General features: G+C 48.8%; 1 protein-coding gene across 1 annotated transcript in view; it reads left to right on the top strand.

Annotated features, from left to right (window-relative positions):
* The window catches only part of tsnare1 (T-SNARE Domain Containing 1), a 57949-nt gene extending 48976 nt beyond the window's left edge, over positions 1-8973 (top strand). Inside the window, exon 10 of the mRNA XM_047016314.1 lies at positions 8483-8973. The gene's annotated coding sequence lies outside the window, so the exon portion shown is untranslated. The remainder of the gene's footprint in view (positions 1-8482) is intronic.
* The last annotated feature ends 3037 nt before the right edge of the window (positions 8974-12010 follow it).

The following is a 12010-nucleotide window of genomic DNA, read 5'->3' as shown; positions in this document are numbered from 1 at the left end:
CCCTTCATCAAGCCTCCAAGGCTTCCCTGACACCTGAGGATAACCAACCCCCTGAGTCACTCTTCATCAAACCTCCAAGGCTTCCCTGACACCTGAGGATAACCAACCCCCTGAGTCACTCTTCATCAAACCTCCAAGGCTTCCCTAACACCTGAGGATAACCAACCCCCTGAGTCACTCTTCATAAAGCCTCCAAGGCTTCCCTGACACCTGAGGATAACCAACCCCCTGAGTCACTCTTCCAAAATGGAGGAACGCCACAAACTTCCTCAGCCTTTCAACCAAACTGACACTTTTCCCATTACAGGGTGACAGAGTGTCTGCCGTTGGGTATTTACTTTCTTTTTCTCTCACTCCCTCTCTCCCTCTCTCTCTCTCTTTCTCTCTCTCTGTCTCTCTCTCTCTCTGTAAACTTTAGGGTGCCCTGAAACTTTCCTCTCTGGACGCAGTCAGCCAAAACAGCTGGCTAGTTTATTGGCATAGGCAATTATGAAGTGAGTCGGGGGGCATTTTGTGTGCAGGCTGAACAGTGTGACTTGAACCTCAGTGTGACTGGGTCACTGATTCGCCTAGTTGGATGTGACGACTCTGTTTAATCTTGCCTCATTAATGCAGAGGAGGACCAGGCGCCCACCTGAAAGCTAACGTTTCCTCAACGGCAGGTTACAGGGAGCTAGACTAGAGACGCTAAACTTGCTCATGCTATTTGAGCTAACACAAAATGTTTAATACCCACCCCACACACATGCACACACACACACACACACTCACTGGAAGCAAGCATCAGTCACAGACCTGGAAGTGTAGCTGTAGGCTACAGCTCTCCTGCCAGATCTAACGTAATTACAGAAGTTAACCTTGATGCTAATTACTGCACCACAAAAGATATGTAGGCTATGCTAACCAAGTAACAAAACAACCATAGCAATAGTTATGCTAAACTAACCATGCAAGCTCTACATACCCAAACAAGGACATGGATACGGAAGGACTAGGAAACTAATAGAGTCCAAAGCCGCTTTTCCACTAGAACGGGCTAAATTTGCTTTGACTAAACTCCACTCTCCGACTGTACTAACCTCCACATACAGGCCTGTGCAAATACCGGCCTGTCAGTGAAGTCTGAAGCCAGCTGGATGGAGGCTGACAGACAGGGAGCTGCGGTGTTTGTCACCGGCTCACTCGCGAGTCGCGGCGCTCTCTCGACGGAGAGGAAGAGTCGGAGCAGATAAAAGAGGAGTAAAGAGGGTGCCAGAGGGACGCGTCCAGCGTGCGTCTGTCACACGTGGGTGACGGTTCCTTTTTCTAGCTCAAGGGTAAAAACGTTCAACTGTGATTTCACTTCGATTTGTTGGAACTTCCAAACAGCTTCACAGCAACCTTGTGCTGATGGTGAAAATATCTGCTGTCAACTCGAATCTGCAAGTACCCCAGTGTATGTCTGCAACAGATCACACTGCTGATGGCAGATATAGCTGTAGTAGCCTACTGAGTTGAAAAATTATTAAAATTATGTTGGGGAAATATTATTACAAGTGACCTGTGCTGGATTGGATAGTGCAGTGTACAAACACCCCATTCACTAGCCCATGAAGTCATCCTAAAATAGCCTACTGAAAGCATATTTCGCTGAATTTCATTCAAACCCGAAAAGTATCGACGTGTCCGAGATCAAACAATGTTTAAATGCGGATGAAGCCGTATTTCAAGCACCTTCTCTGCTGATAAATATTAAAAGAATTAATTCAGAGGATACATGTTATATTTAGCAGCAAAAGCTGCTTTCCGCACTATGAAACAGTACAGACAGGCCCGTGCTGAAAGAGGCTTATTCAAATGATGTAGAAAGCTAAGTTGACAACACTGCGCAGGAATCCTGCTATGATGAGAAGCTGTGAGACGAGGCGAGGGAATACATAAAACAAAATGATAGGCTCCTCTATATTTACAAAGACTGACTTCAGTGAAGTTTACCACCCAGGGGGTATAGCTAACTCTAGAGGGGGAATTATAAGGCTACGTAAGACGTGGGTTCACTTTGAACACTCAACGTTCTTGACAAACTCTTTTGGACTGGCAGACGGATAATGCCTCTCCCCAGGTAAACGTTCAGTCATACAATATGTATCCACCGTTTGCCTTACAACCTCAAACAGTAGACTGCCTACGGCAGGGAAACAGCGTTGTAAATGCTAGTAGTAACCGAACGCATCAGAAATCCACAGTAGGCCTAGCCTCGCCACTTCACCCCTGTCCTCCATACCATAAACCAGCTTTACGTCGACAGTGACGGGGAACTTGCAGACCCTTCCTCAGAGTAACGGGTTTGTATGGGCTAGTACGGCGGTAATCCATGTCTATGAACAAGTGCGACAAAAAGCTCTCTGTCTGAAGTGAAATCCTCTTAGGCGAAGCTTTGTGGGTAAACTCGCCTCATGCAAATTCTAAACCCCATTAGCTTTGAGGGACTAGTCAGCTGCATTGAGATAAATGGCCGAGTGACTACTTGATTTAATAGGGTTATTTCACTGCTTCCGGGGGAAACTAAACAAGAAAGTTAATGCAAGACATTCGTCACTGACGTCCTCAATCTCCGATATCCGAGTGAAAGAAGTTTCTTTCGCTCAAGAAAATGTTACTTTAGTGTTGTCAGCTTGAGACTCCAGAAACTTTATTTGTAGATTCCCAAAAGAGTGAAATCAGACTAGCATCGTTGTAGTAGTACATGATAAGCATTGCATTTGAGTCGCCCTAAATGTTGTGGGGGGGGGGGGGGGGGGGGGGGGGATTTTGATTTGTCCTGTCAGGGACAGCTCCAGCCCCATATTCCAATCACAGCCTCACCGGACCCTTAGCAGGCTAGGCTACTGTAAACGCCCCAAAACTCACCACACGTTGCTATTGGATACGGTTGTTGCTTGTTGGTGACAGTGTGTGTGAACTGGCCACTGATGAGGTGAGCGTTATTGTGTGTCAAAAAGGAGAAACTTGTAATAATTGTCTATTACTATGAACAATACATCCAAGCGAGTAGCTATTAGTGGTTTGCCAAAATTACACTAAAATTAGTAGGTTTATGGCTAATGAAAGCTTGCGATTTCCGTTCTTGTTGGTCAGCTGTTGGTGCGCGCGTATGTGCGTGTGCGCACCTGGAAGTGTCCCTGATTTGGGGTTGAGAAAGTTGGCAACCCTGGGGGGGGGGGGGGGGTAGGAAATCGTCAAAATAACAAATAAGACCCCATTTACAAAACCAACCCATGGACAAAATGTTAGAACGTTTTTTTGGGTCAGACAAATTATTGTGGCAATGAGATTTTATGGATTTTTAAAACTCTATTAAAGGTAAATGCAGTGAAGAGAGAAAACGCTGTGCAGTTTTCCATTACAGGGTAAAAAACGAAAATCCTTATTTATCATTTTTTCCTGTTCCGTCAGCTCAGAACTGCCTCCAGGATTACTGTGTTAGGGCGGCGGAGCAGCCATCGCGGGCGTTTCAGGGAGACAACACAGTAGCAAAAAGTGATCTGTGACTAGTCTTTTCCTGTTGCTGAAAAACAAGTAGCTTTGGTAAAAATGACAATTTGAGCAGAATGTTTTTTCCATCCTCTGTAGACACAAGCACGCACACGCACACACGCTCCTGCCTGTCTGCCTCCCAGCCTCCCACAGTGGTATCCAGGAAGAGCTGGGATTACCTAAAGCTGATTGGTTGTCTTAATGTGCTAGAATCTAACCTTATCTTCCAGCAGAGGGCTTAAACTGTCGTTACACCAGCCTGATCAACACAGACCTGCTCACAGCACAGCCCCCAGACAGACAGGCCTGGAGAGGGAATAGATACCCTGGGGCAGGGGGACAGGGAGGGGATAGATACCCTGGGGTAGAGGGAGGGGATAGATACTCTGGGGAGGGGGACAGGGAGGGGATAGATACAGGGGGACAGGGAGGGGATAGATACCCTGGGACAGGGGGACAGGGAGGGGATAGATACCCTGGGGCAGGGGGACAGGGAGAGGGATAGATACCCTGGGGGAGGGGGACAGGGAGGGGATAGATACCCTGGGGGAGGGGACATGGAGGGGATAGATACCCTGGGGGAGGGGGACAGGGGGGGGATAGATACCCTGGGGGAGGGGGACAGGGGGGGGATAGATACCCTGGGGGAGGGGGACAGGGAGGGGATAGATACCCTGGGGGAGGGGACAGGGAGGGGATAGATACCCTGGGGGAGGGGGACGGGGGGGGATAGATACCCTGGGGGAGGGGGACAGGGAGGGGATAGATACCCTGGGGGAGGGGGACAGGGAGGGGATAGATACCCTGGGGGAGAGGGATAGATACCCTGGGGGAGGGGACAGGGAGGGAATAGATACCCTGGGGGAGGGGGACAGGGGGGGATAGATACCCTGGGGAGGGGGACAGGGAGGGGATAGATACCCTGGGGGAGGGGGACAGGGGGGGATAGATACCCTGGGGGAGGGGACAGGGAGGGGATAGATACCCTGGGGGAGGGGGACAGGGAGGGGATAGATACCCTGGGGGAGGGGGACAGGGAGGGGATAGATACCCTGGGGAGGGGACAGGGAGGGGATAGATACCCTGGGGGAGGGGACAGGGAGGGGATAGATACCCTGGGGGGAGGGGACAGGGAGGGGATAGATACCCTGGGGAGGGGACAGGGAGGGGATAGATACCCTGGGGGAGAGGGAGAGGGATCGATACCCTGGGGGAGGGGACAGGGAGGGAATAGATACCCTGGGGGAGGCCCTGTCCCCCCAGCCAGCCTCCTGTCTCTGACTCGTCAGCGGAAGTGAGGTACTGCTCATGAGGCTCCTACCCAGCGATCGATGGACTGTGTGGGTGAGCCAGTTACGGCTGTGATGGATCCCAGCTATCAGCCTGCAGCATCTGGACACAAGCCCCCCCTTACCTGTCAGCATTGATCCATCCCAGATTGAGACTTCCAAATCGACCCCCCCCCTCCACATGCCCTTGCCCCCCCCCCCCCCCTGCCTCTACAGAGCAGTGGTTACTCCCCCCCTCCTTTGCAACACAATATGCTTTCATTTGTTGTTTGTTTTGCTGTGTTTAGATTTGTGTTTTTTTTTCACTCAGTAATCAGTAGCTAGACATTTTCTTTTCATATATTTAGTTTTTTCCCCCGATGCAAGAAATTGATTTACCGGGCCAAATTAACTAATGTGTACGACTCACTGCCTCCTTTAGAAAGTCAGATTTGTATTCAAGTTAGGAGCTGTCTGTGTTTACTGGCTACTGCCTACCCCATCCCCCTCCCCCCCGCCCACACACACACACACACACACTTCAGCAACACACACACACATCCTCCCCCCTGCCCATACACACACACACACCATCACACACCAGCCACTCACCCATCCCTTACACACACACACACCAGCCCTACACCACACATACACACACACCAGCCCTACACCACATACACACACACACACCAGCCCTACACCACATACACACACACACACCAGCCCTACACCACACATACACACACACACACCAGCCCTACACCACACATACACACACACACACCAGCCCTAACCCGTACATACACACACACACACACCAGCCCTACCCCACACATACACACACACACACCAGCCCTACACCACATACACACACACACACACCAGCCCTACCCCACACATACACACACACACACCAGCCCTACACCACATACACACACACACACCAGCCCTACACCACACATACACACACACACCAGCCCTACACCACACATACACACACACCAGCCCTACACCACATACACACACACACACCAGGCCTACACCACACATACACACACACACCAGCCCTAACCCGTACATACACACACACACACCAGCCCTACACCACACATACACACACACCAGCCCTAACCCGTACATACACACACACACCAGCCACCCAACCCTCGCACACACACCAGCCCTACCCCACACATACACCATCACACACACACACATGTGCCTGTAACGTTTGGTGGCGAGGTGAAAATAGAGAGTAGGTTAGCTCTCTGGTGCCTCTTCTTCCAATCCAGGGCCCCATGCAGACATCAATTCCCACTTTCTCCAGCTCTATGTGGGTATGGCAGTGTGTGTGCATGTACTTGTGTGTGGGGGGGGGGGGGTGCATGTGTGTGTGGGTCCCTTACAAGGGGGGGGGGGGGGGGGTCAGGGAGGAAAACCTTTAATCTGGGCATAACTGGTAGAACTCTCTCTCTCCCCCCCATTCTCTCTCTCGCTGTCTCTCTCTCTGTCTCTCTCTCTGTCTCTCTCTCTGTCTCTCCCTCCCTCTACCTGTCTCTCCCACTCCCTCCCTCTCTCCCTCTACCTGTATCTCTCTGTCTCTCTCTCTGTCTCTCCCTCCCTCTACCTGTCTCTCCCACTCCCTCCCTCTCTGTCTCTACCTGTATCTCTCTGTCTCTCTCTCTGTCTCTCTCTGTCTATCTCTCTTTCTCTCTCTCTCTGTCTCTATCTCTGTCTCTCTCTCTCTCTGTCTTTCTGTCTGTCTGTCTCTCTCTGTCTCTCCCACTTTCTGTTTGCCAGGGAGACAAAGGTAGATTCATGCCCTCTGATCTCTTCAAAGTACCTCTCTCTCCCTCCTTCTCTGTCTTTCTTTGCCTCCAGTGTACCTTGTGTCCAGCCCCCTCTTCTCTCTCTCTCTCTCTCTCTCTCTCTCTCTCTCTCTCTCTCTCTCTCTCTCTCTCTCTCTCTCTCTCTCTCTCTCTCTCCCTCTATCTGTCTCCCTCCCTCCCTGTCCCCAGTCATCATGTCTCCAGTAGATCAAGTGTAGAACATTGTGCAGAGGGGCACAAGTTCAGCAGACTGACGGATGCCCGCGGTCTTTTCATGGACAGGGGTCCACATTGTAGTCATCTCCGTCCTCGCTGTCACCCGTCGTACTCCTCCCATCACTCTCGTTCCCACCCATCCCTCCACCCCTCTCTCCCCCCTTCCCCCTGCCCATCTCTCTCCCCTCAACCGCCTATCTCTCTCTCTCTCACCCCTTTCTCTCCCCTCACCCAACTATCTCTCTCCCCCCTCTGTCAGTCTTTTAGGGAGAGAGTTGACTCACCTTTATGACAGAGTGTTGACAGACACGCTGTTTGAGCCGGTGGCTGCTAAAATGAGAACTCCCCATTGTTCCTAGAAGATTCATGGAGATCCCGTCTAATGAAGGAAAACGCTGTGACATGTGGGATGTCTTTAATTAAGGTAATGGCCTGTAAAGTTAAAACGGCAGTTCGACAGTGTATGAGCACTGTGATGATTCAAGTAGGACTTTTATCCTGTCCTGCAGCACTCTGTGAAACTCAGCCAGCCCAGTTATACCCCTCCACCCCCAGAGAAGCCACAGGTCATCTGGCCTTATTTCACGGATGGTAGTCTCTCTCTCTCTTTTCCTTTCTCTCTCTCCCAATCTCTATGTCTCTCTCCACCCCCGCCCTCTCTCTCTCTCTCTTTCTCTCTGTTTCTATTTCTTTCTCCATTTCCCCATCCCTCTCTCTCTCTCTAAATGGAGGTTGTGTGTGAATGGTCAGGCGTCTCTGGGGCCAATCAGCTCACCCTGAGCAGGTCTTGAGGAGTGCTCGAAAGAGAGAGATGAGAGATTGCAGCAGAGGATTGAAGTCTGGCGCAGTGATTAGTCACCCCCGACACAAGCCAGGACCCAGCAAATGGACGCGTTTGGGGAGAGGGGCTGGGAGGACTGATTGAGAGACTGGACAGACTACTAGAAGTGGACAGACTACTAGAGAGAGAGAGAAAGAGAGAGACCTAAATTGTAAGAGGTGATAAGAGTTTATAAAAACAGATTTCAGAACACGGGAGTGAGTCAAAGCCGATTTCTGAAAGCCTTTCTCCCTCAAGGACTGATTTACCTCCCTATAACCATGGAACTTACGACTGAATATCAGGCACCAGCATATCATCCCAGCTCTGTGTTTATCCAAAGTGCATCTGACGATGTTTCTTCTGCACATGCTCTAATTCACTTACTTCCTGTTTGGCTGGGTCTCCAGTGTAATTCCAGATTAAAGTGATGTTGTTTTGGCCTCTTCCAGGGCCTCCCTGCTCTGCTAGTGATTAATGAACCGTTTCCATCTCTAACTCGGTGAACTCTGCCCTGGACTTAATTAAAACTCTGTCGCTGACCACCAATCATAAATTACTCTCCACCACCACATGACACTAGCTATTAGAAGAAGAGGGGGAGAAAACTACAAATTGGTTCCTTAGCAATTAATAATTCAAAAACGAAGGAAAATGCCTAGCCCCGAGGCTGTGGGGCAAAAAAAGCAGTTAGCTCGCTACTTTAGGTTGATGAGTATAAAGCCAGGCCGGGCATGTGATTGGTCGATTGCAGCCTATCACAGAGCAGCAGGAGGTATGCAAGGACTTGATGATTGATGCCTGTTATTGCCTGTGTTTGTGTTTACCAGGTAACCGCTGTCGTCCGGGGCAACCTCTGTGCCTGGGGCTCACCTGGAGCATCACCTGAGCAGCTGTCTCCCCCGGCAACAACCTGCCCCGCTGTCTCCCCGGCAACAACCTGGCCCACACACCTGCAGCTCCTCTTCATCACCATGCACAACATGTTCATCAGCTGGCCCAGCAAAATGTTCCTATGTCCACGATTGTGAATGTGATTGGCTGAGTTTGGCTGGTGTGTGTTTTTGTGTGGTTTGTGGGCATTTGGTGTGTGTGTGTGTGTGTGTTCAGGGCAGGAAGCAGGATGCCCGTGGTTCAGCCAATCCTGAGTCCAGAACGAGGAGCTTTTCGCTGGGACAGCTTTCCTGTCTCTCCTGTAAGGTTACCTTTCCTGTCCTGGTACCTCTGTATGTTTTTATAAATCAGACTGTCCAGGATCTGCTGTTAGTGTATCTATGATCTGTTACTTTCCCTCAATATTGATGTACTTTCTGTGGATATATTACTATTAATATTATTATTAACAATATCCTAATATAAAAATAGTAAAAATATCAATATCATGAAACAACTGGTGTGCGTTTTTATTTGCGTCGTGATATTAGGTGACATTTATCGACCTCCCCCCCCCCCCCCCCCCCCCCCCACACGCACGAATGCACACACACAATCAAACACACTATCAAACACACTACAACCCTCCAAGCTCAAACTGAAATGCGAATCTACAGCTACAAACGACGGCTTAGGATAGCCACAGGCTAATCAATACGCTAGCTGACAGAAACATATCCCCCCTCCCCCCTAAAATGTCTCACATTTACATTTCCTCGGGGGCTGCCGCTTCAAAATCGGTAACTGGGTGACTTTAACTCTCCGAGGGACGATTATGTTCGGGGAGATTTCTTCGGATTTCTTGTAACGGCGTCTCGTTCTGATAGGTACCGTGCACGGCGTCTACAATGCCCCAGGCTCCGCTGCTAGTGTTCGTTCACGTTCACGTCTCAATATCTTTACAGTCCCGAGACTTTAGCTCATCGAGTCCGCTCATCCATCACGCCTCGCAGCTCCAGATGAATCGTTGCCCCTCAGTCCGTGTCACAGCAGGCACGGCAGCTGGGGCTCAATTCCAGATAGAGTCCTTCATTTCAGAATGAAGGAATGACTTAACTTGCTTCATCATAACGTTCCAAATAAAATGTCTGAATGATGCATTAGGAGTCGCGGTTTTTGTTTAGTTTATTTCTGGGTTTGAGGGTGGCATAGCTCAGGGTTAGTTTGACTGCAGATCACAACGTTGCCGGTTAAATTCGGGGTAGGCCGATGTAGCTTTTGCTGTGAGGGGCCGTTTAGGAAATAATTCACATTGTCCTACACAAACACATGCAAAAAATCTTTGCACTTGATCAAATTCCAGAACCCTGCTTTCTTGACTTTTTCTAGATCTGTGTCTTTGGTCATCCAGTATAAATTTAAAAAAGTCGTTCTAGTTTAAAGCTATTTTGGTCCTATTTCTGTAAAACGACTTAACTCACTTCCGAATATACTGACGTGACTTCCGGATATACTGAAATGCCTTCCGGATGTAGTGAAAATGTTCTCACACTCTTACATTCTCAAAGCTTCCTTATAAGACTTGATCGTTTCATTTATGAGCGTGTGAATGTGTTGCAAATGCATCTGCGAGTATTTCATATGTATGTGTATGTACGTTTTCAGTAGTATGAATGTGTATGTGTATGTACGTTTCAGTAGTATCAATGTATATGTGTATGAACGTTTTCAGTAGTATGAATGCGTGTGTAAACATGTCATAGGCCTATGCGAATATGTGTTTCACATGTGTTTGTCTAAGGACAGTTTAAATGATTTCCTAAACGAACCCTCATATAAAAGCGCCTGCTGCTTAACGATTGCCTTACAAATCGCGTTACATTAGAAATGTAGGTCCTGGTTGGGCTGCATGAACAGTGTCTGTGGCTCTCCACTCAGGGAACTGTTGCAGGAGCGTAGGCATGAAGCTGGTTGGAGCAGCCTAACTCAGAGCCCCACGCTCTGTGCACTTATAGTCAGGTCTGTGAACACACCAGAAGCACCCAGATACAAATGCAGATTCCCCAATGCATAGAGCCGCTATCTCTGAGTCAATTCAGAGAGATGTTTAACTGTGTTTTATGTGAAATGCAGGGTGAAATGGGGTAAAGAGTGTTTTGTCTTGTTTGGTGGAACATTGGCATCTCTTCAGCTGCTTTGAGGACCATTTAGTAACTGTACTGTAGATAAAAGAACCATGTCGAGTCGATGACTCAGAACGAAACTGTTCTTTTTCCTGGGTTATGAGGAACATAAATGGATGAGAGTAGAAATCCTTTAACTACCTGAAGTAGCTGACACCCTCGCCTGCTTAGTGGAAACCAGTGAAGAGGAACAGGAAAATGTTTCGATCTTCCGTAAAAATTGGGATTCAATTGGGAGCAGGGAAGAATAGGCCTACGACTGATAATTTGCTTTCCTTGTTTTAACCTCATGAATCTAATCCTTCACTCAGGGATGATGATGTTGTCCTGCAGCCAGAGCACAGACAAGCACACGGCGGCCCTTTAGATTGCATTTATGAAACATTTTTTATTTTATATTTTTTTCTGTCTGCTTCCCCGTGAGTCGGTGAGCGTCTGAACGATTAGTTCTGGCTATTTTTTAAGATTCGGTTCTCGTATTTCCTCCCGAGGTCGACAGTTTGAGAGGACATTAACCATGATGCACTGTGCCGGAGGATGTGTCCTTATGATTCTAGTTACAGAGTCAATAAAATGCCGTCCGACTTGAATAAAAACAATCATTTTGGTGAGGGTATTTTGGGAATTTATGGAGAAAAAAGATGTATTCACTTTCCTGTTTGAGATCTTCTTCCGGTCAAGTTCTTCTTCTGTGGTGCAGTTACCCAGTCACAGAGGGAGTGGAGGCCTAATCTCTGTCAGTAAATCACTACTGCGACTGGAACAATGACTGGAACCCAGATTCATACACTTAGAACAAAGATGCTGACTATTTCTTCCCAATCCATCTTTATATCAGCCTTAAAAATACTCTCTGCGGGCTGGCTCCTCAGTCCAGAAGTATAAATCAGGGTTTTATAGCTCATGGGGGGCCCATGGATCAGGTTGCTCTCTCTGTGGTGAGAAATTAAAGGCTTTCTAATAGGCTGCGTCAAAGAAATGTAGTGCTGTTGTGTGTTTGTGAACAAAATGTCCGCCCTCCCCCTCGTCCTCCCGTCTCCGTGAGACAGAGGTTATTCAGGAGACAGCTGTGTTCTTCAGGACCGCAGCACAGGGAACGTGGCCCAATTAATATCCACCTTACCTCGCTCGCCGCACTGCTGCGATGATCCGTGAAGAAACGGGAAGCAGCCACGGAGGAACCGGATCTTTTACGTAACATCTTTACGTTTGCGGTTTGGGGAAAGGTGACAGTTGGGGTTAGGGGAATTACCAGGAGAGCACGCGCACCAAACTGTGTTTCATAGTTTAGTTGCGAATGAG

Source organism: Hypomesus transpacificus, unplaced genomic scaffold, assembly GCF_021917145.1.
Source record: "Hypomesus transpacificus isolate Combined female unplaced genomic scaffold, fHypTra1 scaffold_342, whole genome shotgun sequence".
Classification (NCBI taxonomy): Eukaryota; Metazoa; Chordata; class Actinopteri; order Osmeriformes; family Osmeridae; genus Hypomesus; species Hypomesus transpacificus.
This window is presented reverse-complemented; position numbering and strand designations above follow the sequence as displayed.